This window comes from Argiope bruennichi, chromosome 9 (assembly GCF_947563725.1).
Source record: "Argiope bruennichi chromosome 9, qqArgBrue1.1, whole genome shotgun sequence".
In the NCBI taxonomy this organism is placed as follows: domain Eukaryota; kingdom Metazoa; phylum Arthropoda; class Arachnida; order Araneae; family Araneidae; genus Argiope; species Argiope bruennichi.
The window spans coordinates 33,031,208-33,058,130 of record NC_079159.1 but is presented as its reverse complement, the minus strand read 5'-3'; the positions used below and the strand labels follow the sequence as shown (position 1 = coordinate 33,058,130).

Sequence of the window (26,923 nt, the reverse complement as noted above, 5' to 3'; positions counted from 1 at the left end):
TCATGATATACCATAAAGGTGTGTTTCACTCATATATTTTTTATATCTCTAATAGTTGATAATACATTAATACTTGTTTAAAAGTCTATTACTTTTTAATAAATTGGTAATAGCAGCATTAAATTTATAATAATAAAATTATATGCCTCTTTATTTATACTTTTTTGTATTTGCGTTGGAAAATTTCTTAAAATTTAAGAAAATATTTCACGGAAATAAAATTGCTATAATTGAAAGATAATTTTAAAAAAAATATCTATCAAAACAGAATTTGCAAAATAGATAGGCTCCGAAGTTATTAAGGAAAGTTAATGAAATTTCGATGAATTCAGGATAAAGTAAAATTCTAATGAAAATTTTAGGAAGTAACATGCCAAATTTAGTTAGTTCTAGATTGACAGTCTGTCTCGTGGTGCGGTTTCAACGGCTTGATGCATTTTCTTATTACAACCTATTATCGTGTTAGAATTTATATAAGCAGAGTTAATGTTTAAATAGAGGAAACATTTAAGAACATCGTCGAATTTCTATATCGTAATATTAATGTAATGCTGTGAATAGATAGAGACGTCGATGCTGAAATTAATAGGAAAGTGTTAGAATTAATGCAAACAAAATTCGGAAAACATGCCAAACATATAACGCAATTTTTTTGCATTATATTGGCAAGAAGTATTTAAAATATCATAACTATATTCAGAACCAACGTTTTGAACAATAATTCATTCAGTCTGTTTAATTTTGAGTCTTATTTATAAATGTTTTAAGATATGAGAATAAATTTAAAAAAAACGAAGTTTAAACTGATATTGATAATCTTATTTTTCTGAGCATTAAGATATGTAAAAAATTATGATTCATATTTCAGAATGTTATTATTTTGAGCAAGCAAATTTAAATCATTGATTGAAATATTTAAAATAATTCCTTCGAGGGGGGGGGCAAATTCATTTTAATTGAAAATTACTGGAATTTCTCAAATTTCAGACGTATTCCATGACCAAATTAAATGCCAAAAAATATAAATAACTAAATTTATGATCCAAATTTGCATGAACAATTATTTTATTTTTATGACTTTCTAATTCTTTCTAACATAATTTTGAAGTCGAAGGATTTAAAACGCAGAGCCTAATTTTTCAAAAAGTCGCCAACAGCTGTCGGAAAGCCGCCAACGCTTGCAAACCAGTTTTTCACAAAGTTTGCCATGTTCGTATTCTCATGGTCGCTCATTGAAGAGGAGAAGCGCGAAGGCCTTCGTCACGTGACCAGGAATTCTCAGACAACTTTTGGTCCTCCGAAAAGTGCGCAGTATTCCCGAACTCGGCTCTAAATCAGGATCCCCCTTCTGAATGGAAAAGTTAGAAAAACCTTTCTGTCCCAATTTCTGTGTAATTGTGATTTGTTTATTCTTCAGAAAATTATCCTTTTATCGACAGAGAATATGAGAATTGCCTGTCAATTAAAAATAATATCATTTAGATGCAAGAATTGTGAATTTTTTGGTGAGTGTATCTTCTCAATTAGTTTGCTTTATTTATATTTTTAGTTTTATGGAAAAAAAATCCATTTATTTTTTGTACATTAATGCATATTTTATAACAATGCAGTATCGTAATTTTTTTCTGGATTTTAATATTTTTAGTCAAATTAAAAATTATATTTAATAATCTTTTATATAATTATGTTATTGTGTAAATTTTTATTCATTTTAAAATCCATAAAAGTATTTTTTTTAAAATTTCTCGTAATTAAAGTTCCTAAAATAGTTTTAATGATGTATTTGATTTTTGAATGAAACAAGAAAAAAATGATTTTCATTTATTTCTTATGTGCCCTGGTAAATTCTCTGTTCATGAAACTGGATTAACATTCGTCCTTTTTTGTATATTTAAGTTATAAAGAAAATTACTTTCATTGAGATATTTTGCTTTTTACGATTTGTATTTCTCTTTATTTTTGAAATAATTTATATTATGCTCTGTTCTGTATTCTTATATTTGTAATCTGACAAAATTAAAATTTTTAGCAAAAAATGTTGAAGATAAACGTATAAATCAGTAAAAATTTCTAAAAAAATTATATATTAATAATATAATGTATACGAAAATAACTTCGGTATAAATGTTTAATACTAGAATAAATTTAAAATACATGATTTTTCCATAGTATACGCATTTCATAAAACAATAAATGAAAACATCATCGTAAATTAACTTTTTATATTGGTTACTGAAATTTTCATTTTCTTTTCTTCTATCTATAAAATCATTCATATTTCTATTTTTTTTCTTCAAATTCCTTGGAATTCATATTCGTTAACAATATGTTCCAAGTAAGCGATAAATTGTTGCTACGAATGTGAATTCCAATAAATATATAAAGAAAAATTCTAAGAAAAAATATTGCAGAAAGGAGAAATTTTTTCTGATTTTGGAATATTTTTCTGTGGGGATAAAAAGAATGCATTGGAAATATTTATTTTGTTTTATTTTCTTCAGTTCTTATAAGAATGTTTTAAAATTTTCATACATGAACAATTCGAACCTTTTATTCTAATTTCCAGAGATAAAATGGAATTTTTAAATTCTCAAAAGTAAAATGGATCAAGAGTTAAATTTCTTTAGAACAACTGATCAAAATAACTTTCAAGATAATTTCCGTTTTAAAATTTAAAAAAATGAAATTTCAACTTTGTATTAAGTTATTTTTATTGCCATTTCTCTAATAGCATTTTTTTTTGTTCGTAAGCTCACTTTTAGTCATTTTATGATTTCTTCATTTTTCTCAAAATTTGCTTTTGAAAAATATCATGAAGATTATTATATGTGAAAAGAATCTTTTTGTACGTTTGCCGAAATTCGGACAACCTGGGTTTTGGAATTTTATGAGATTGCACTCTAAAAACTTTTAAATTTTTAAACTAAGAATAAAAAACGATGAAATATTTATTTTGTAGTACGAAACATTATTAAAAATTTAAAATGAATTAATTAAGTAACCTCACTTATACAAAAAGGACACAGAATGTTTCTGTTAAATTCAGATTTTCCTCTAATTTTTTATGATAATTGTGACTTTTCCAAATCCAATTCTGATGAAAAAGGGATTTTTCTTTCTATGCTGAGTTCCACTATTAATGATTCAAGTAAGTAAAAAAATATTTCGCCTCTTAAGATTTTCTAAAATGAAGATTTCTAAATTTCTGAAATGATTAGATAATGTATATTTTGGCTCTTCTGATTTCTAAAATGAAGATTTCTAAATTTCTAAAAAGATTAGTTAATGTATATTTTGGCTCTTCAGAATTTCTAAAATGAAGATTTCTAAATTTCTAAAAAGATTAGATAATGTATATTTTGGCTCTTCAGATTTCTAAAATGATTAGATTGCGTATATTTTCATTCTTAAGATTTCTAAAGAGTTTATGCTTAAATATTAAGTTAATTAATTCTAATATTTAATGATTTTTTTATGACATCAGTTAATGTTCTATTTCATAATTCCATTTAAATAATTCAAACAAAATATTTTCCTGTATTTCAGTAATGTCGAAGTCTCTTATTAATGAAAATGTGAAGCAAATGATCCGTTAGCCTTGTTTGAATTCCATTAACACCGAATATGAAAAATTATATACGAATTTGTTTTATTCGAAGGATGCTTTTAATTTTAAGTTCTGATTAAGATTCTGCATGCAGTTTTACTCAGATTTGTTGTTCATCATCAAAAATAAACTTATAGATTAACCCTGTTTTGAATTAAGATTTTAAATTTCGCATATTTTCTTTAAATTAAAAAAAATATTTGCAGAATCTGTACTTATAGCAAGATTTATAAGTTTTCCGCCAAAAGTGTTTTATTTCGAATGAATATTCACTTCTACTGTAACATTACAAATCAACTGTTTATTCTTTTCTTCAGAGAAAAACACTTTTTGAGACTAAAAGTTAAATATTGAATCATTTTTTCCTATGAAAGATTTTTAGAGAAACAAAATACCACTTCATATATTAAACCGATGCGATCTTGATAAACGGAAATAAGACTTATAAGAATTTCAGCAAAACAGAATCTAGTTCAAGTAAATGAATTTCATTGAATAAAAGAAAAGAAAGAAACCTTAATAAAAGAAAGAGACTTAATAAAAGAATAAAAGAAAGAGACCCTCAAAATAATTCGCTGTTGCTAATGTTCGCATAAAGAGGCAAGAAATTTGAATAATGAAGTATTGCTATCGTTAATTTTATATTAGTATTAATACATTTTGTAAAATTAATAGTAGATAATTTATTTTAATTCTTAATTTCCAGGATTCTAATGTTATCTCTTCCTGCCATCCTATTTATAAGAATGAAATAAATTTTATTTGTAGAATAATAAATTATTTTGTAATTCACCCCCTGCTTTATTCTTGAATTTGTAGTTGTCCCCTCAAGATTTAGAAATCGGCAATGAGCGAAGACATTTTTCATGCACTTTTGTAAATTCTTTTCTGTGATGTACATTTTTTCAATTATTAAGTGGTCAGTGTTCATCATGTTGTGAATTCTTTAAATATAACTTACATGAATTGTAAAAATTGAGGAATTTAATTTAATTTAAGACTAATGATGAAATTTCTTTATGATGAAGTGCTTTTCAGTTTATTCTCAAGTGTTATTTAAAAATATTAATTATTATTTTAAAGCAAATCAAGAACGTTTTTTAATTAATTGTTTCATTTGAAATTTTTTATCTATATTCCAATATTAAATTGGAATCATATCTAAATTTTAAGTTTCAAACAAATAGATTATAAACAAAGTTAAATGAAAGAAATTAGTGCTTAAAATCAATCTGTTAAAATAGTGCTTAAAATTAATCTGTTAAAATAGTGCTTAAAATTAATTTAATACACCCGAGACTTTCTTTTCCCACTTTTTGCATGTTCATGGACATGACAACAACAATTATGGACACGACAATTTAACTTTTAAAAATAGTGCTTAAAATTAATCTAATTAATAGTGCTTGAAAATTAACCTAATTATTTTATACTGATAATGAATAAAAATATTCTTATAAGGCATTTAAAAATATAAAAATTAAATTGCCTTCTTGTTATCTGGAACATGCATTTGCAAAGTGTTTAAAATTTTATTTTAATCTTATCATTTAATCCCGAATATATCGTATATTATGTAACACTTTGTGAATAAATAATTTTTCGGGAGAAATTTTAAATCGGTATTAAATAGGATAAAATTCTTTAAATTATGATTGAAGACGAATTAATTTTTTTTTTATTTCATGATGACAGCGAAGAATTTCACGCAGTCTGTATCTATTAACACAAATATTATAATTAAATTATAATTTTATTTATATTTAAATATTTAGCATTTATAATTAAATATTTAGTCTCTCTTTCCCTTCACATTTTGTTCTAATTCATATTTGTATTGATTTTTTTTCTGTGATGCAGCATTATCATTTAAAATCTAAAAATAAGCAAAACTAACGTTTGGACTATTAATATCCTTGTAAAAAATAATATATTTGCTATTTTTTATACTCTATTATTTGCGAATTTTTGATGCATGGCATTATATTCATATGATATCTATGTATATTCCATTGTATCAGAAAATGGCTATACTTATGTGATAGATACCGCACAGTTTAAGACGAATTTCCTTAAGAACTTAAAATTAACTATGCCAAGTTTAGTTGCTCAGTTTGTGGGCTTTTATAAACAAAAATGAATTTATAAAAAAATGGCCGAGCAAAATTGATTTGATACTCATTATTTTATTAGAAGAGTGAATTTTTTTTCTGGACAAGGGGAGCAGTAATTTCATTTTTAAAGTATATCTACTATATAAAGGAGTAAGTTGCTTTAGGTTATATATTTGCATGAAAGAAATATACAGAATGTAAATTTGTAAATTGAACGATGCAGATGTAAATTTCATGGTCTTTAAATTATGAATCTGAGAAGTGTAAAGTGTTATTCACTTTTTCCGTAATCGAATCTGTTTTCGAAAATATAATTAATTGTACTTATCGATAGGTATGGATTTTATTGAATAAGATTGCGCAAATACTGACTGAAAAATGGTGTGTTTTTCAACTTATGAAAACAAGAGTAATCGTTCGCATATGATTATCAAATCATTTTCCCATTCCATATAATTGTGTAAGTTTTGTCTATGTTTCGAGCTCGTTAATATTTGTTTCAAGAACTGAATTACTGACAAAGCAAATAATACTATTAAAATAAAAGATATAACGCTTTTTAATAGTTAATTTATTATTTTGTTTAGGAGTTATTAACTTGAGCTGCGTCGTATCAGAAATACGCAAAACTGCGCATTTGCCGTTGTCCATTGACTTACCATGTTATTTTCTGTAGATTTGTTTCAACATCCAGTATTTTTGAAATTTAGTTATTAAATATGCATTCTATAATCAATACACAATGCAACTTGTTTTTTTCTCTATATTTCTCATTTATAAATAATTTACTTTTATGGGAAAATATTAATTCTATAGCTTGAATTGAGGTAATACTTTCTGTATTTGGATAATATTCATCTCTTTTAAAGATTTTTTTTCCTATTGGTTTTTTTAAAAGTATATTTTGAAGATTTTTGACATTTCCGTTTATTTTTCCGTAACTTACTGCAACTGGATGCTCATTACGAACTTGAAATTTAATTATAAATATTTATTCAAAATTTGCATTAAGGAAGCTGAGATTATTTCATTTTTAGTAAACATAATTTACCTTAACAGTGTAATTAATGGATGTATGTCTCTATATATGAAGTTGTGAAACATTCTTTAAATTTTTTCCTTTTCCCCATTTTTTTCGAAGATGCATGAAAAAAAGTAACACGTATATTTTGTTGTTCTTATTCAGTCTCCCTTTCTTCAAATATTTTAATGAGAGACTAACTTTCCATTAAAGTATAATTTGTGTAATGTTGACGGAAATTCTTCCTAAAGTTTCTTTTAGATGTCCATTTTAAGGGAGAAAACGTATTATGTTAATCTTTTGAGTGTCTTTGCGATATTTCCTTAGAGATGTTAAATCATAAAACTGTTACTTAGTATGAAAATTTATGAAATTCTATGCATGATTTCATAAAATTATATATTCCAGTTGGATGCTTTCTTTAAAAATTCGTATTGAATTGCAACTATATTCGTTCAAACTAATCTGTTCTATATTTTTCAAGGAATTCTTACTTTTCTACTATCCAGTTTTCGTAGAAATTTATATTCTCGCAATTTTATTGTCTATTACTAATATTTTGTCAGGTAAATAGTGTCTGTCGAATTTAATTTTCAAAAATAACTTTATCAGATTAAAAATAGAATATTAGTTCTTTGTTTGTAGTATTGATAGTAAAGCCCATAAAAATACTTTGATAGTCTGCTAATGTACAAATAAGTTAAAAGATGACTGCAAAATAGAAACTTTCGTTTACTCATCAGATGTCTGAAGGGAAATATCTTCTACCTTAAAACTTAAATATCTAAATATTCTATGTTTCTTTTTAAAATTTAAATTAAAATTTTTTATTTGTCCTTCCAATGCTAGAATTTGCCGTATCCAGCCTTTTTGTACTTGTCTTTATATAAGTTTACATAAAGACCAGTTTTTATATAAGCTTTTAAGTTAGATATGTGTCAAAAATTGACTTTTAATATTAAAGTAAATAAAGTTTTCTTTTCGCAAGGCATTAAATACTTGTTAGTGTCACATAGCATAATGCATGGTATATTGGAAGTTTACATTTTGCTCTGTAACTAGCACAAAAGTAGATATGTGTCAAAAATTGACTTTTAATATTAAAGGAAATAAAGTATTTTCTTTTTCCATAATGCAAGGAATACCTGTAAGTATCACATAATGCGATACATAGTATGTTGGAAGTTTATATTTTGTTCTGTAACTAACACAAAAGTAGATATGTGTCAAAAATGGACTTTTAATATTAAAGGAAATAATTTTTTTTCCCGCAATGCATTAAATATCTGCAAGTAAAACATAAGAGCATGTATGATATATTGAAAGTTTACATTTTTTTCGTAGCTGGCGCTGAAGTATGATGTCGACATTCTTTCAGAATGAAGAATTTTAAAAGTGTTGGCATTCCTAAATTAAATAAAATCTAAAAGATGTTTTTTTGTTAAATAAAGTTTTTTAGAAACGTTATAATCTAATATTATATGATAGTTTTTATATATTCATTATAAAGAATTGATTTTATGAAATAGTAAAGAATGTCTCTCCCCCCCTACCTAAATTCAAGTACTAAAATTTGCTATATTGAAGTTTCTCTTCTGTTTCGAAATTTCTTCTATTAGAGATTATTTTATTACATTAGAAACTACTTTACCTCTAAGTTTTACTTGCATATAAAAAATATACTACTCTTTTGTTATTATTACATTTAAATACTAACAATGTTTTACTACATAATTATACTGTATGCAATAGTTGAAAATGAATGGCGCTGTGAACGAAATATAATTTTTTTTCATTATCGTATTTCACATAAAATTGAATTCTAAATAAACTAATAATTTATTATTATAATTATTCCATTAAAACATATATTGGGACATTCATTCCTGTGTCCCTCCTTTTCTCCCCTCTTCCCAGTGATTATACCACTATCTGTATTGTGAATAACTAGGAGTAACTTTTAAATGTTGGAGATTCAGAGTTCATCCAGCAGTGTTCACCCCGAACATGCGCAGAAGCCTAAATGGTATGTGTGCCCTAGCTTGAAATTCCGGACCACCCCGTCGAAGATGCTCTGCTATCCTCTGCCATAAACGGGTTAAAATAAATCCCACATTCCTAAATAACACAAATAGCATCACGCAATTCGATTTTCCGAAGCCAGGCCGTGATTGGTTGGAACAGGCCTGTCTGGGCCAATTCGGAAGGGGTCAAGCAAGCCGCCTCAAAGACATATCCCGCTGCTTGGAAGCCGTGGGAAATACCCAAGTCCATTTAAAGTAGTTTTGCCTTTATGTTTTACTTATCCTTTTCTTCCTGACGAACACAGCGTATATGTATACATAGTTTTTATTTATTATATTTTCTTTCTTACTTTTTTTTCGGTCTTTTTCTTACATGTCCGAGGGCGAATTCCTTTGGGTTAAAAAAAAATGGATTCAAAATAGTTCGCCGAACGTCTGAGACTGTATGGTGCCAATCGAGTGCGCGTGCAACTCATGCTAAGACTGTCTGCTGCCTCGGCTTTTTTTTAATGTTTATTTGTTTTTTATTTCTGGTTTTGTTTTTGGTCTCGTTTTTTGGGATTGGTGTAGATAACTACATATGATTTGACTATGCAAGACATTATTTTTTTTATAAGAAGAAAAAAAAAAGAAAAAAAGAAGAAATTTGGTGGGAAAAAAAAGGGGTCAGGAATTTCTGGTGGGATTATTTGCGCATTTTTCGCATTTTATGAGAGGAAATCTTCAAATTGTTGTAAGGTGTGCTGACTTGTTTTATTTTTGTCATGAATACCTAGACGTGTTTATCTAGTTTTTTTGACAGGTAAAACCTTTTTTTAAAAGGCGATAAAAAGTTATTTGAAAAGTTAACAAGTTTAAAAATTTGACTCTAAAATGTTTTAAATCTGGAAGATAGATTGAATTGAGCAGTTTTAGATTAGTTCAGTTGAATTAAATGAATATCCTCTTTTGTCATTTTTGGTTTGTATTAAATTTGTGTCCTTTTCTGAACCAAAATGTGTTGTTGAGATTAGATTGGATTTCATTTGATTAAAAAAATTAGCGAGAACAACAAGTATCAATGATTTCCATAGATATGGCTTTTGATTTTTTTTGCCTTGCATTTCTTTTGTATTTTTAATTTTAAAAAAATGTCTAATATTGAAGTGCGACTGAACTAATTTTAAAAACCAAACCACTAAAGTTTGAAGAAAAAGTTATACTTTACTTTTGCTAAATTAATTAATTTCAGATAATATACGAGTTTGTTTTCAAATATTTTGATGTTATCATATGTGTGTAATAAGATAGGATAGGTTAGATGCTATAACTTTGTACGAATGTTGACAAAATATGGGTTAGTTTATAATTAACAACTTTTATGATTTTTTTTTTGGAAATTACAGAATTCAAATAATGGAAATTCAATTGTAAAATTAGGATTTAAACTTAAATTATACATTAAATTATGAATTACATATAATTTTGCATTTTTTCAAAATTTTTAGGAAACATTTATTTGTGAATTTAAAAAAGAGTGTAATTATAATTACTTTTTATGTATTATCATTGAATTATCTGTTATATATGTTATCATTTTTGAATCATCTATTATATATGTTATCATTTAAGTGTATAATTTAGAAATTTCATAGAATTAACTGATTATTAATTAAATAACTAATTATTTCATAGAATTAATTGAAGAATCATAGAATTAACTGATTAGAATCGTATAACTAATCAGTACGACTAACTGACTAGAATCGTATTTGCATTGTTCATTCGCTATTACGATTGTAATAACTATTAAACAGTTCTTTTTATATTTGGAAAAGAAAAATGAAAGAATATTCTATTTATGATTCCTTTTTTTCTTCATTCATTGCTCTTTTTTTAAATTTTATTTAAAGCAGTTTCTGAGATTCTAAACATATATTTATTCAAGAAAATAAAAATCCAAAGGACGCCTAATTAACTGCAAACAAAGCAGTTTCTGCTACTTCAGATGTACATTTACGTAGAAAATAGAATACCTAAAAGAAGTTTTAATTAACTGTAAACAAAAGAATTATATAAAAATAAATAAATTATTAATAACATATTATTGGATTAATGATGGTTTCCTCGACTATTTTTGGCTATCACTATAATCTTTGCTATCACATTGTCAGTGCCTTCGCAATTCTTTTTGAGTCTGGCAAATACATTGAGGCTTGTATTTGAAACATTGAATAATGATGGTTCTGCTTTGAGATCCCACCTCTGTACGGGAAAGTAAACTTCTCCTCAGACATTGTACTGTTTAAGCGCCTAATATCGCCCTCTCTTGAAAAGTTTGCCATTTCTAACACATCAAGCGAGTTTTAAATCAATATGAATGAAATTGACTCCTTGCTTAAACCAGATTGAATCCTAGGACTTTGAGTTTAAGCATCCAAAAGGTAATCAGTGAATAGTTATTAATGGATTAAGTGAATTGATTGAAAATGGCGAATATAGATCTCACGTTTGATAATTCACTTAAAGTTTTCAAGTTTTAGCTTGCTAGTTATATCCTAATTACAATCAGAATTTATCTTGTTTGCCTTTCAGTAAATAAAAATTGTTATTGTTTAGTTTTTGTGCTCATAAAAGATGCCATTTCTTTCTAAATGAACTCATCTTAGAGAAAGTGAACTGACCTTAGAATTTATTCTCACAGTCTAAATTCTGATACCAACCCAATATTAAAAAATGACTCCTGTTTAGTAATCGCAATATATTGATAGTAAAGTCTCAAATTGAGGGTTCATAAATTGTTAGTACTTAAATGATTATTTAGCTTTTCCCCCAGAACAGTAGAAATTTAGTTTTTTAAAGACAGTAATAATTCGGCATAGCATTGTTTCCTTTTTTTTAGACCGGTTTATTTAATTAACAAGGGGAAACACGAAAGAATTAAATTCAGAATGGAATTTCAGAAAAGGAAAATTGTATACCAAGTAAGCCATCAAAAAAAAACTTGTAGTGATCTTTCAGTTTCTTTTTATCAAATTTCTGAAAATTATGTTTATATTGATACTAAAATATGAAACCGAGTCCAATCTTTATCAGAATTCTCCTTTTCGAATATTTTTAATCTTTACTTTTCACATTCAGTTCTTTATTTCTAAAAGTGGTAAAAAAAATTTGTATTGTAATAAAATTTTATAATTATTATAAAATAATAATATTATCGATATTCATATTTTTGAAAAATTTTATATGTATTCGTTTACAAGTATTTAATTTTGAAAATTAAAAAATATTTCTTTATCATTTTAGGACCAAACCTCACTTATGTATTTCAAGACTTCCTGTATCGACCTGCTTTGAATGCAACACACAAAATTGATTCCTGTGGATGATTTTATAATAGAATTTTTGGGGACACCAAGACATAATTGAAGCTGATCTTTTCTTACGTTCTTGAAAATATTTTGCCCTTGAACAATTCAGAGAGTAAATATACTTTTATTTATAATAAAGCATTTGTCGAAATTATGCTTCAAGAATATTAACAAAAATTCATAAATTTCTCGTTAGCACTGGATTTCAACCATTTTATACTTTAATCTATTGAAAAGTTCTACAGATTAGCAGAGAGATATGACATATTTACTGTGACATGAAAATTAAAATTTATTTTTAAAAGTAATCTTTTTGTTTACTATTTCAACTTTTTAATGTATATTTTCTTTTATAAAACTTGAAAAGAAAAAAAAAGTTTCTATCGTTAGATAAGAAAAAAATAAAAATTCATTAATTAATATTATACTAATTATTTGATTGGTACCATTGGTATTTCGAAGGACTTTTCTTTTGCACCGGTACACGTGGAAGATAGAAAGCAAACATTAAAATTCTGATAAATACTCTGCGAAAGCATTTTATAATAGTCCATCCAAGATGATTTAACTATTCGAATAAAGACATTAAATTTTTGTTTGAATTGCTTTCTAGCTGGAATAATAAAAAAAATTAAAAAATCGGAAACTCAAGTAATAAGATTATTTTAAACCATTATATGGTTTGATTTTTATTGAAAAATAATTTAGTAAATTTAATGGTCTAAGCGTAATTATTTTCTACAAAATCGTTTTTATACGTTTTAATTTAAAAATTAAAATATATATCATGAATTGTTGATCAAATTAATATAAATTACCTTTTTAATATAATTTCTTATAAATTTTTTCCACTTTTTTTAAATGAATTGAGCAGTGTATGTCTGTTGTATTTACGAGTTTTAGCAAACGAAATTCATTTATGTGATTTTTAGCGAAAATAAATCTCCGAATAAAGTCGGGCAATATTCACAATTTGATTTTAAAATCTTTTGGTTTCTTTGTGTTGCTTTATTGATTGAGCAATAAGCCTTGAAATCGTCTGTTTCTTTTCTTTCCTTTTTTTTGCTTTATTTTATGAAAGATAAACAATGAAATCTACATTTTTATATGAAAAATAAATACATTTATATGATATTTTTCCTGCTGATGGTGTAAGGTAGTTTTGTCTTATTTTTTTTATTTATTGAAATTCCTGTTAACGTAAATTCATTTAGTTGGCTTTTAATAAAAATAAAGCTTTAGATGAAGTCGGATTAGAATTAATTCAGGTAGGTCATAAGTTTAAAATCTTTTGGTTCCTTTCTCTGTTTTATGTTTTGAAAAAAATAAACATTGAAATATTTTCGTTTCTTTTTTCTGGTTGAAACACAAATATGTAATTCATTTTATTTGTTTTTTATTAAATAATTTTATAATAGATTTACAAAATATTTTAAATTAAGATGAATCTCTTCCTTGAAAACTTTGTAAGCCTTAGTTTATTTCGCATTTTTTAGTTTAAGTAAATTTTTAAATCAAGCATTCACCACGGAAAAAATAGAAATTAATTATGTAGGTCTTAAATTCATTTTTTTGGCTTTATTTATAAATATTGAAACCATCTGGTTTCTTTTTTCGCGTTGAAAGATAAATATGTCTGATATTTTTGTTCTATTAATGGTATAGGATAGTTTAAGTCAAGACTTATCATTTTGTTGAAAATTTAAGGATAGTTTAAGTCAAGACTTATCATTTTGTTGAAAATTTAACAATGACCCAGATTTGAAGATGAATCCATTATCTCTATTTGTTTTGACTCCGAAGAACGATAGAAAATAAACAGATTTTTCAAAAGTGGCAGTTAGTGCCTAAAAGAAATACTGTACGATTTTCTTGTGCATAAATTAACTTTGAAACTACACGTGGTTGAACTGGCCTTGCTGCAGCCACGTGGACTACAAAGATTGCAACGAAACTGCGCAATACGATCGCTGTTATGTAGAAATTTAAGTGATGGTCATTCTGCTGATCCACTACAGCGCGATAAGTTACAGAATGTCTTTTTCCAAGATAAACTCATTTGTCTTTTATATTTATAAAAGATTTCTATATTCTAATTTAGAAAGAATATTCTATTATAATATATTTCGGAATATGAAATTTTTAATTAGCATTTAGAATTCTTAGAATAATTAGCATTCTTTCTCATTCAATTGAAATATTTTGTTGAATGTTCTTTCCACAAGGACTTTCCTGAATTTTTAAAATTTTGCACCACATAACTAGGAATCAAGAATTTATATATACCAGCATAAAAATATATTTTAAATTAAAACTTAAAGTAACCTTAAAGGAGTGCTTATAATCTAAGAGAAAAACATTTTGCTCGGTTATTATTCAATTTTATCCTTTAATGAAATTTTCATATCCTAAAAAAGTATAAATATATTCTGTATTGTAGTAAACATGTGATAGCGATATATTGTAGCAAATATTTTGTTTTTTAACTGATGAGGTTTAATGCGATGTTTATGCCTGTTTCGTTGTAACCAATTTCGATATGTCCGATAGTTGTATATGTTGCTAACTCTTGTAGTAGGTAATAATATACGGCTAAAATGTTTGGAAAAATCAGTTATTCGTTCCAATATGGAAACTAGAACTCTTACTAGTATCTAGCCTTTGTGGATGGATTGGATTGGATTGTGGGATTTAAAGGCGCAAGAGCCATAGCTGACTATACTGCGTCAGGCATACAGTTAGAATAGAAAAAGCGTGTCTTTATGTAAAAATCTGTAAAATTAGAAGCTGATTAAAAAATTACTTGGCAATGTCTCTTAAAATTAGAAACGAGATTAGAAAATGGCAACAAGATGAAACATTAAATAAGATGATATAACCAATGGCTTTTAAAAAGTTTTTTGTGGGGACTTTCCCCCACAAGCATTTGCATGTCCACTGTTGAAACATTAAAAAATCGTAAACGATGATGATTAAAATCATGGGACATTCAATTAAAAGGTGAAGAACCGTTAAAATCGTTTGGCATTTGGAGTAAAAAGGAGCTCGATCGCCTAATAAAAGATGTTTGTGTGTTAAATGAGTGTGACGAATGCGGAGTCTAGTCTATAGCCTATGTGGTCATTGTCTAAAGTGTCTAGTGTCTGAAATGATTATATGTGTATATGAATCTTTATATTAAACACTGAAACAAAATGTTAAAAGGATGCCATTGTGCATTCATTTACTTCTCTCTGTGTAAATCTGTGCGCAAATTGTACCGTAAAAATCATAATGTACCTTTATTGGTGCATGTATTATAGTACCACCGAATTCTAGGATCTTTTATTTTTAATATATGTTTTATTATATATATATATATATATATATATATATATATATATATATTAAGCAGGTTTGTGTAATTAATGCAGTTTTAATAATATTTTTTTTATCTAAATTAATCTTTATAGTAATTATATTTTATTAGTGGCATTTTTTTAATTATAGGCCTTCAAACATGTAATTTATCTAATGTCTCATTATTAAGTAGTGTATTAAATTCCAGTTGTGTGATGAATGTTTTATGAACTTATTTGTACTATATTGGATTTTCATTCATTTTCATAATATTTATCTTTGGAATTTTCTTAGAATTTATACAGTCCCATATTATGTAGGCCCATGCTGCTGATATTCTTATATATTTTTACTATGGTTATAATTCGTGATCACTTTACACTTCCATTGATCACTTTACACTTCCATAAGTATAGTAGAAAAATAACTTCTATTTGTCTGAAACAGAACATCATCATTCGTTTAATAGTTTTAAATACATAGTATACCAGAAAATTCCAACTTTCTCTTTCGAACATTCTCAAATTGTAAGTTTAACGTTTTAAATTTTTATTTATATTATCTTGGTCTTCTCCGTCTTCAAGTACATATTATTATGAATCTTGCACATTTCTCTGAGATATTTTTAGTTATTTTCGTTGTGCGTAGTAACTCTAGGAAATTTCAAGTTGCATGACCAAACACTTTTATAATTGATACTTCTTTAATTTTATTTATATTTTCACGGAATCTTCCATCTGCAAATGCATACGATTATGAATATTGCTTTTGCCTCTGAGAAAAATTTAGATGTGCGCTGAACATTAGAAAATTCTAACTTTTCTAACTAAACAATCACAATTTCTGTGATGAATGTTTTATAAAAAAAATATTATATCATGTTCGATTTCTTCTTCTGCATATACATATGAATTCTTGTGTGCAGACATATTTTATTTTACTCTGAAAACATAACTTTTTGTTACATTTATTGTTTGTAGAAAATGTTTTATATTTTTGATTTATCATTTATGCCTACAATAAATTCCTATTCTAATTTTAACTAAAAAATAAAGTTCAATAACCATAAAATATATCAATTCAAATCTCATCCATTTCAAGATTATGAAATTTAATTCTTTCAATTTTTAGATTGTGAGATTTTAGGCTATCTTTACCGAAAATGGTGTTAGAAGAATAGTTTCGCTCTCAATCTTTTCGAATTTCTATTCAAATTACAAAGAACTTCGAAACTCTTATAAGAATAAATGTACCATTTCATTCATGGCATCATTAATTGCATTCTTTTGCGCAAATTTATGCGAGGAGCTAGAACTATTGGTGAGCCATCAGTCTGAATCATCAGTCTTCGAATTTAGATCAATGATCATCAGTCTTCGAATGCATTTTGTGTGTTAGACGGGTGAAATATTTCAGACATGAGCTAATTCTAATTCTGAAGCGAGACGTCTTTGTAAACCGCCTTGTTGCCAAAAGTGGAAGAACAAAAACGCCAAGTCACGTGTTCAAAACCACACCTGCAGGAAGTTAGCTCGTTTCTCAGGATTTCTGAAAATGAGAGCCATTTTTTTTTTTGTTCATCTTGAGTTGCTTCCCACCCAAGGACAAAATCATGTTGAAAAAAAAATGTTTGATGAGAAACAACAACCGAATGTAGATTCTATAATAAATCGCTACTTTTTTTTATTCTTTTATATTTATATCTTTACTTGTCGTCTGGAGTGCACATACAAAGATCACAAAATAATCAGTGTTGGATGTCTTGCATGGGTCTTGTTTTTAAATTCCAACTCGGCTTTAAAGCTTACCCTTAGTTATGATTCAATCCAAACTGATACAGCAATATCTGTAATCCAGCATGGATAACTGACATCCTGAGATATGTATTATTTTTTGCCTTTTCCTTTAAAATAATTTAAAGAAGTGAAATGCATACAATGGAATTTGTTAGCTAGTTTTATTATCTGCCCCCCACCCCATTTCGCCATGCTCTGCGCAGTATTTTGAAGTTGATTGCGTTGATCTCATGGCCATTTTGGCTAAATTATAGCCAAAGGGCATCAATGATCAAAGGACACTTAAAAAGTGACTATATTGCTTTTTTTTAAATTTATACCAAAATATATTTTTGTAATTAGGAAAATTTAATTTCTAGTTAAAAAAACAATCATTAATAGGACAATCTATATAAAATTATTTAATTATTTCATCCATATGATGTATTTGGAAATACAGAACAAAACCAAAATTATTGATAAATTTTTATAAATGAATGCCATAAATATTTATGAATTAATGTGATTATATTTATGTTAATCCAATGAGTATTAAAATGTTATATAAAATGCATGCATTTAGCTTTTGCTATAATTTATTATATCATCAAAACAAATAAAAAATTTTTATTTGAATAATACTTTTCTTTTACTGTGATTTAAAATACATAGTTTTGCATAAGTTAAATAAATTTAAAATGTTAAAATAAAATACAAAGTGGTTAAATGCGTTTCATTATATTAATTTATATGGTAAGTAAGTTAGTTTAAATTAAGTAAATGTAGTTAAAATTAATAATATAGTTAAAAAATAAGCAAGTATAGTTTTAATAGTGTATTATATTTTTGTATTTAATAAATATCTAGAATATTTTAGAAAAAATAATTTTTTTGTCAAGTGACAGTTAAAATTAATCATTTATATAATTGAGGGAGAGACAGAAGCTGCCTTGCTAACCGTATTTACAAAAAGACACAGATTTTTAAAATTGCTCTACATTATTTATAAAGGAGACATTTTTTTCTTTCCTCGGTTATTTTAATTGGTATTTTTGTTGGGCGATAGATATTGAAATCCCCGAATTGGGAACTCTAATAGGGCAACAAATTATTTTGTCAGGGCGCTTATATATTTTTTAATATAACTCTGGTAGATCCGAAGCATTTGGGAACTTAAATCAGCCGAATCCTACCTTTTAGCATTTCATAGTAATTTTCATTGACAAAAAGAAGTTAAAAATCAAACCAGACGTAGCATTTATTTTTAGTTTCCTTCTTATTTTCAAAGCATAAAATAAAATTGTTCAAGACATTTTCAAGTCCGAGGCTTTTTTCCTCATTCATAGGTACCACAGTGGTAATTTCTTCGTGAAATTTCGAAAAAAATGTGCGAATTAGAGCAGGTAAAAATGACTTAAAATTGCTAAATGACTGTTGGCATTAATTTTAATGTCATTTTATAAGAATATTTGTATAATATTAAATGAAGAAATATACTTCTCTCTGGCGTTTTAATCCAAAGGTCGCATATGAAGTCTAAAAAGTAATTGAAAATTCTCAAAGCTGGAACAGATATTGTTTTCGACGCAATCCAGTCAACATTCGGATAATTTCGGTTACTTTTGGGCTAATTTATCCCTATATGTCTTACTTCATTAAGCATGTAAAACTTTACAGTAGTGTAAAGAAACCCTGATGTAAATTTTCATAATGAAATGTTTTCTAATTTTGATGTATTTTAATTTTCTGAAAAAAAAGTTTTTTTTCTCTCTGTCTGTATTTTCTGATGTTTTTATTATTACAATCTATAAACTGAAATATAAATGAATTATTTTTGCAGAAACTATACCAAAACTATTAATTATATTTCAAATAATGCTCGTTGGAGTTTAATTCTAGGCACTTTTGAAAAAATTCTCGATTCACCGAGGTCGCCTCTGAAAAATCTGGTCCATAGTGATCTGAATTCACTATGTGCAGTTAGGGAAATCTCTGGATTCACCAAAGGCACTATGTTGAAATTTTTTAATCATCATCGATGCTTTGGGAAATATCTGGATTTATTTAGGACGCTTAGGGAAATCTCTGGATTCACCAAAGGCACTATGTTGAAATTTTTTAATCATCATCGATGCTTTGGGAAATATCTGGATTTATTTAGGACGCTTAGGGAAATCTCTGGATTCACCAAAGGCACTATGTTGAAATTTTGTAATCATCAACGACGCTTTGGGAAATATCTGGAATTTATTTAGGACACAGGTAAATCTCTGGATTCACCAAAGGCACTATTTTGAAATTTTGTAATCATCAACGACGCTTTGGGAAATATCTGGATTTATTTATTTAGGACACTTAGGGAAATCTCTGGATTCACCAAAGGCATTATGTTGAAATTTTGTAATCATCAACGACGTTTTGGGAAATATCTGGATTTATTTAGGACACTTAGGGAAATCTCTGGATTTGTGTATTGCAGTTAGAGAACTGGATTCACTTAGGACACTTAGGGAAATCTTTGAATTCACTAAAGTCACTTTGGTTAAAATTTTGTAATCCTCAGTGGCGTCTTAGGGAATGTCTAATTTTATCAACAGTATATTAGAACTATTCTGGATTTATTTAGGGCATCTTAGAAAAAATTCACTAAACGCACGGTGGAAAAAATGCTAGTTTCACCAAAGACGCTTTTAAAAATTTTAGATTCGCCTAAGAGGCTTTAGAAAATTCTGGATTCAGAAAGACTCCAAAAATTTGAAAAATGTGTTAATTGTTATCATAACGGAGTAAAATATTTTCTGTTATCACCCCCCCCCCCCTTCATTATGTTTTAGGGTTACTCTGACTTTGACTTTGTGAGAAATTTGCTGATTTAAAATTTCAACTGCAATTTTACATCAGTTATGATAGTTAAATTCAGTCGCTTTTCCCTCTTTGCCTCTATAGGATCCTAAATATTGTCCTTCTAAAATTCTCATTGAAAATATTTTTAACGTATATAATTGAAATGTGAACGAAAGTAAAATAATTTCCTATTAAAATTGAGTAAATGTTTACAGCGAGAGCTCAAGTAATATGGGACAAATTCATAGTAAAAACATTTTCCACGTCGATTTCCAGAAATCCTGCCGTTTATAACTTAATTTACTTTTATAATGAACCTAGAAGTTCCTTCAATCTAAAGTGCTCTAAAAATGGTTTATTTCTATTTCTGTTTATTTGTTTTATTTTTAACTGGATTTTATTAATTTTTTTCTATGATAAAATGCATTTTGTTTTTACACCGTTTTCTAGAAAATGGCCAATAACTCATTTTTTTCAAGGATTACAGGATTAGTTAAAGATATATTTCTGGCTTACTCATTCTGGATTTAAGTAGAAACATGTAATAATATCTTGCTTATTCATTTTGTGCTAATTTTTAAAAAATGTAATAATTCTTGCTTACTCATTCTGGATTTAATTTTTTTAAATGTAATAATTTCTTCCCTACTCTTACTGAGTTAATTAAAAAAAGATTAATAATAGTTTACAGATTTTGAATTTAATTCCGAAAGCCTAACAGTCTCTACGAAAACCTTTCTTCTAAAACTTACGAAAACCTACCGTTTTTGGATTTAATGGTTCCTTACTTACTCATACCAGACTAATTGACAAAATGTAATAATTATTGACTAGATAATTATTCTGGGTTTAATTGAAAGAAAAACCGTAGCAATATCTGATTTTGCTATTCTAATTTTAAATTTAAAAAAAAAAACTGTTATTTTTTTTATTTTTGAAAGGTCGAGATATGCACATTAAAACATGCAAATACAAAATTCTTTCTCAATTCTTATAATACAAATTATTTTTTTATTATCTTTAATTGTTTGTCGGGCCACTATCGGTTTCGTGAGCAAAGTTTTAGTTTCTGCTCCATTCATTTTATATGTTGGCAGATTCACTATAAAATCCATTCTAACTCGATCCTTCTTTTATTCGTGTGATATGGAAGGTTAATCAGTGTGAATGTTGGTACTGATGTCGCCTGTGTCATTTGACTGTAATTAGTTCTAAACTGCTTATTTCGTTTAAATATATCTATATATCTTTATAACTGCAAAATGGAACGTCATTTCTTAAAAGAAATGACTAAGAAAATAATATGAACATCTTAATAGAATTGCTTATTGAGAACCGTGTCTCGGGAATTAATTATGTTGATCTGAAGATTCATAAAAGGATCCAATATGTGAAATTAAAATGTCTCTTGATCATTTATGATTTCCGATTTCTGCTACAAGTCGTTTTTGCCATGTAAAATAGTTTAGTTAAACTATACATCAACAGATCTGAAGGCTGCTAGATTATCGAAAGCACCAGAAAAGTAGAATCCATTAAAAACGCATTTTAAGTGTAAAACCTATGATGATGTCGTGTCACCATGGAAAGGGGGTGCAGTAGCTTCTGAGAGTAAAGACCCCTGAGCACCTGAGGGCAGAAGTCTGACTTTTAGCTCATATGAAGATGAAACTCGCACATTTGCTTGCACAACCCCTTTCTACAGGGGGGGGGGGGCACTTTCACACACCTCACAGATAGAACACATATGAACAACCATGCCCGAACCGGGATTCTTCCCCTGGACGCCCAGATCACGGGGAAGATGCGCTACCCCTATGCATGGACGCCGGCTGCAAAACCTATGTTTGTTGCATAAAATTTTATAGAATATATAGAAATATACTGAAAAAATATTCTGTATATTAAATATAATTCAAAATCGTATGTATTACATTCACACCAAGATCACATATGCGTGCTATGGTAATTTGTTATTCTTATAAATCACCCCATTCGCTTTTACAAAATAACTGGATCAGAGAAAAAGATCCAGATTAATACAGGATCGATTATTGAAAATATACTGTAGATTCGAAAAATATCACGTATAAAACAGACGAGGAATCGAATGTTGAAGTTAATATTTTTAATGAATCTATTATTGTTAACCATTTTAGAGATAGAAATGTAACCAAATCATATGATGAAATCCCATGGATATATTTTATTTTTAAATGCACTATATTTTATTTTTAAATGCACTAATGATTAAATGCTTGTACAAATGCTTCATATTCACAGAGACCACCAATTAACGTCGGTGTGGCCATAACACAGGCCACCCCCACTATTTAATTTCTTAAAATAACACTATTAATACGAAAATTACTGTGATATCTATCATCAGGTTTTTCGGATGCGATCAAAGGCAACAGTCACTATTCAGAACGAGGGTTGACATAATTGCGGAGCGATCCACATTACTGTGAAGTGGTAAACAAGTACGCACACCTCCTACGCAGCCACTCCGTCTAAGGCAAAACGTTCTCAAGGCGCACGGCTGTCTGCTATTTTGAGTGATGCTTATTAATTAGCTTGCCAGAGGGCTCTCTCTTCGAATGAATTATATCCCAAGATTTCTTATTTTACCTGATTGATAGAGCTAACGCATCCAATGTTAAACCTCTAGCCATTTGGCTACATGTTTTTATGTCCATTTATAAGCTTTACATGACTATTCCAACAGGCAACAATGAGAGTTTGGAAAATCCTTTTTTAAATGCTCTTCGATGAACATTTCTAGAACAGACTGATATATGGTATTAGCGATACTAGAATTAGATTTAAACTGGAAGCTTGGAAAAATACAAAAATGGCTGTTGTATGAAATGTTCTATCATTAAAGATACTATTAATACATACATACATATATATATATATATATATATATATATATATATATATATATATATATATATATATATATATATATATATATATATATATATATATATATATATATATATATATATATATATATATACAGTACACTCCCGATTATCCGCGGAATTGGGTGGCGCGGCCGCCGCGGATAACAAAAATCGCGGATAATCCGAAAAAAGCTAAAAACGGGTATAGCAAAAAAGAAAACAGTCATTCCAACTTTGAAAAATCTTTTTATGTACAATAAAACGTAAAATAAACAGCAGGAAATGTTTAACTAACGCTTAATATTTAGTATATCACTCAAAACTAACCTAAAATGCATTTTGTTAATGAAAACAGAAAAGTGCTTTGTATTTACGAGAGGCGTCAAGGATACACAGAAAAATTAATACATATGTACTGTTTTAATACTGTAATGTATTATGTAATTACAAAAGCATAACTGTAAAACTGAACCTTTTTGAAAAAATCAGTCAAAAAAAAAAAAAAAAAAAAACTTTGTGCGGCAGGCGCGGATAACCCGCCCGCGGATAATCGGGAGTCTACTATATATATATATATATATATATATATATATATATATATATATATATATATATATATATATATATATATATATATATATATTGCACATTCTAAAAAATATATTGATAAAAAGGGACTTCTATTTTATTGCAGAATTATTATAATGTGATTTGTGTCGCGCGGTCATTGTTTAAATCATAATGTAGCCATTTGGCATATTTTAATTTTTTTAAAAATTGCACAAAAAATTATTTAAATTTTTTTTAAATAATTTTTCTAAATTATATGCAGGTATTCAACCACACATTTTTTTTTACAAAATAAATAAAAAGTCACGCATTCTAGGGTTAAGGTAAAGAAATATCAGATTCTGGCCATAGAATTAATTTACTTTAAATTGAAGTTTCAATTTATTTTATGATAAATATAAAAAATACAGTTATTGTCAAAAAAAAAATTCGAAATTGAAATTTTCACAAATCTCTATTCTTCTGACCTCGCTGAGTTCAAAAAACACATTTTTGAAATTAATATTTGTCTTTATGTGAAAATGATGACGCGAAAACGCTTTGAGCTAAAGTGACGAAATTCTGTATATGGTATTGACTCCAAATTGGTTGTTTTCTATTAAATTTTGAACGAAATCCTTTCAGAGGATGTCTGTCTATCTGATTGTTTTGTAGTTAACACGACAACTATAAAACGAAGAAAGCTAGAAGTACAAAATATGAAACAGATTTAAAATCTGAAGTGACGAAATCCATTCGGAGGATGTCTGTCTGTCTGACTGTTTTTTAGTCAACACGATAACTACAAAACGAAGAAAGTTAAATGAATAAAATGTGAAACACAGCTTTAAAATCTGAAATGTGGATTTTTATCAAATTTGAAACCAAATCCATCTGGGGGTTGGTTGACCGTCAGTCCAGTCTGTACTTTCATCAGCCTGTAAATGCGATAACTCAAAAATGCAATGACTTAAATATATGGAATTCATCAAGTGATTTTGTGGCAACAATGTTAATGATGCGTCGAATTTTGGATTCAATCGATCGGAGAAAAGGCGTCCAAAATACAAATTCAGTTTCATGGTACTTGCGTATTAACCATATTTTAGTGTTTAAACGCCTAGGATCGCACTCTTCCAGATGGTATGCGATTAATTATATACATATATTAGAAATTGTATGAAAAAAATTCGGGAAGAGCACTTCCTCTAGTTCCCGCGCGCCGTCCTATTTTATGTACTAAAATATTTTGGGATATTATATATGATTTGAAAAGTCTTTCCCGCTATTAGAAAAATATGAGAAAGAAGCAATGTAAAAAAAAAAAAATCCATGATGAGAAAAAGAAATTTTTTAAAATGTCTTTAAAAAAGATTTAACGATTTCGCTATGTTTTAAAATAGCATTTTAAAAAGTTTTTACTTCTTAAATATTCTTAAATTTGACATTGGATATCTCTATTATTAATGAAGAAAAATTAATTTCTATTGGCGCTCTGCAACCCTAACAGTTTGACATATGTTAGAGCTATCAAATTTGACAAAAATATAATTTTGGTGAGAATGCATTTCGGGGGGATTGTTTTGAAATTTTAATTATATTTAATTAAAAAATTGCCATTTTCTGGAGAAACGTACGAAAATAGTATTTAAAAAATCTTATTTATTTTCAACATTTTAAAAATAAAAAATGTATTATTCTGCTACTTGTTCAAATTTTTCGAGAAATGGGGTATTTTATATATTTTTTGTAACTGATTTCTATGTTCTAAGAGAATTCAGCTGTTTTTGTTGTTTTGGCAAATATTTAATGGCGCAATTTTCTCTCACTTTTAAAAAAAATATTTTGCTTTTTATTTTTTAACTTTATTGTTCTTATGAAAATTTAGAAAGTGGAACTACATTGCTGTAAAAGACAGTATACTATTTCAAATAGATTACTCAGACATTTTTCATTGTCATTATGGTGGCTTGAGCTATTTGGAATGATTGCCAATCTGCGTTGAGATAATTGTCGATCCATCAAACTGGAATAGTCCTAAATGCTTACTCCGTAATCATCGTTAGACGAAGAGTTTAACACTAAACGAGCTATATTGCGAATGCATACAAGAACACTGAGAACACTCGCACCAATTTATTTCCATTCAGTCATATACCCTAAAAATATTATCATATAGTTCTTTTCTCAAATTATCGACTAGTCGAATTGCGAATTGTGTATCTAATCGACCAACTGGAAGAGTTCTTTAATATATATTCCATTATCATCATTCGAGGATGAAGTTTGCACAAAACGAACGATATTGCGAACGTATACAAGAAATAGAGTATATTAAGTCATTTCAATTCAATCATTGAACCTTAAAAATATTATCATATAATTCTTTTCTCAAAGTAACGACCAGTCAAACTCTGTACCTAATTGGCCAACTGGAAGAGTTCCCCAATATATATATTCCATTATCATCATTGGAAGGTGAAGTTAACACAAAGCGAACGATATTGCGGACATATATCAGATACAGAGTTCAGTCAAGGCGGCTTATTTCAATTCAATCATTCAACCCTAAAAAAAATGCTAATATATGTTTTCTTTTCTCTAACTAGGGCGAGTCTGCTTTGAAATAATTGTTGATCCTTATTAAATTGTGTACCTAATCGGTCAACTGGTTCAAGTCCCTTAATGCGTACTCCATTATCATTATTGAGCTACGAAGTTTAACACAAAACGAGGTACAATTCAAATGTATACTAAAACTCCGATGTCAGAGCACCCACGCCAGTCTATTTTCATTTCAATCACTGAACCCTAAAATGATACAGGCGTGTGTTTCTTTTCTGGAAATATCGAGTACAAAGTAGCGCGCTTTTTTGTAATCTGTTCTACGTGCTCAGCATTCGGTCCAAACACCTGCGTTGAAGGCAAGAGTTGTTCCAAAAGAAAGGAGCAACGCACTGACTACTTCTGCACTTATTTATGTACACGGATGTGAGTTAAAAGGTAAGGACAGCCAGCTTGGTGTCCGTTCTAGGTGGGGAGAGAAATTAGACGTCGCTTTCTTTCTGCAGCTGCCCTGTTACGCGATACGGGTCTCTAATTTCAGAGAGAGAGAGGCCTTGAGTCTTGTTTACAAACACCTCCGACATTTCCCAAAGGCCGTTTCGAGCTCGAGCGAAAGAAATGGAAAGCAGCTAGCGCGCGCTCGAGCTCAAGATGAATGTGTAATCTCTTCCTTCACCATCCTGGCCGAAAATGTTACAGCGTAACACATTTACTGTTACGTGATTAGGATATCCAGTGGGTAGTCCCCTTTTTTTATTCTTGGGAAATTGAGGTCAGTAATGACTCGGTGGTCTGTTACTTGGGAGAGGAAATCTCTTTTGAA

General features: G+C 28.0%; 1 long non-coding RNA gene across 1 annotated transcript in view; it reads left to right on the top strand.

Moving 5' to 3' along the window:
- Positions 1-1,319: 1,319 nt before the first annotated feature.
- Positions 1,320-26,923, top strand: part of LOC129983690 (uncharacterized) — a 96,994-nt gene continuing 71,390 nt past the window's right edge. The window contains exons 1-2 of the long non-coding RNA XR_008785436.1: positions 1,320-1,505; positions 12,052-12,228. This is a non-coding gene — a long non-coding RNA (uncharacterized LOC129983690). The remainder of the gene's footprint in view (positions 1,506-12,051; positions 12,229-26,923) is intronic.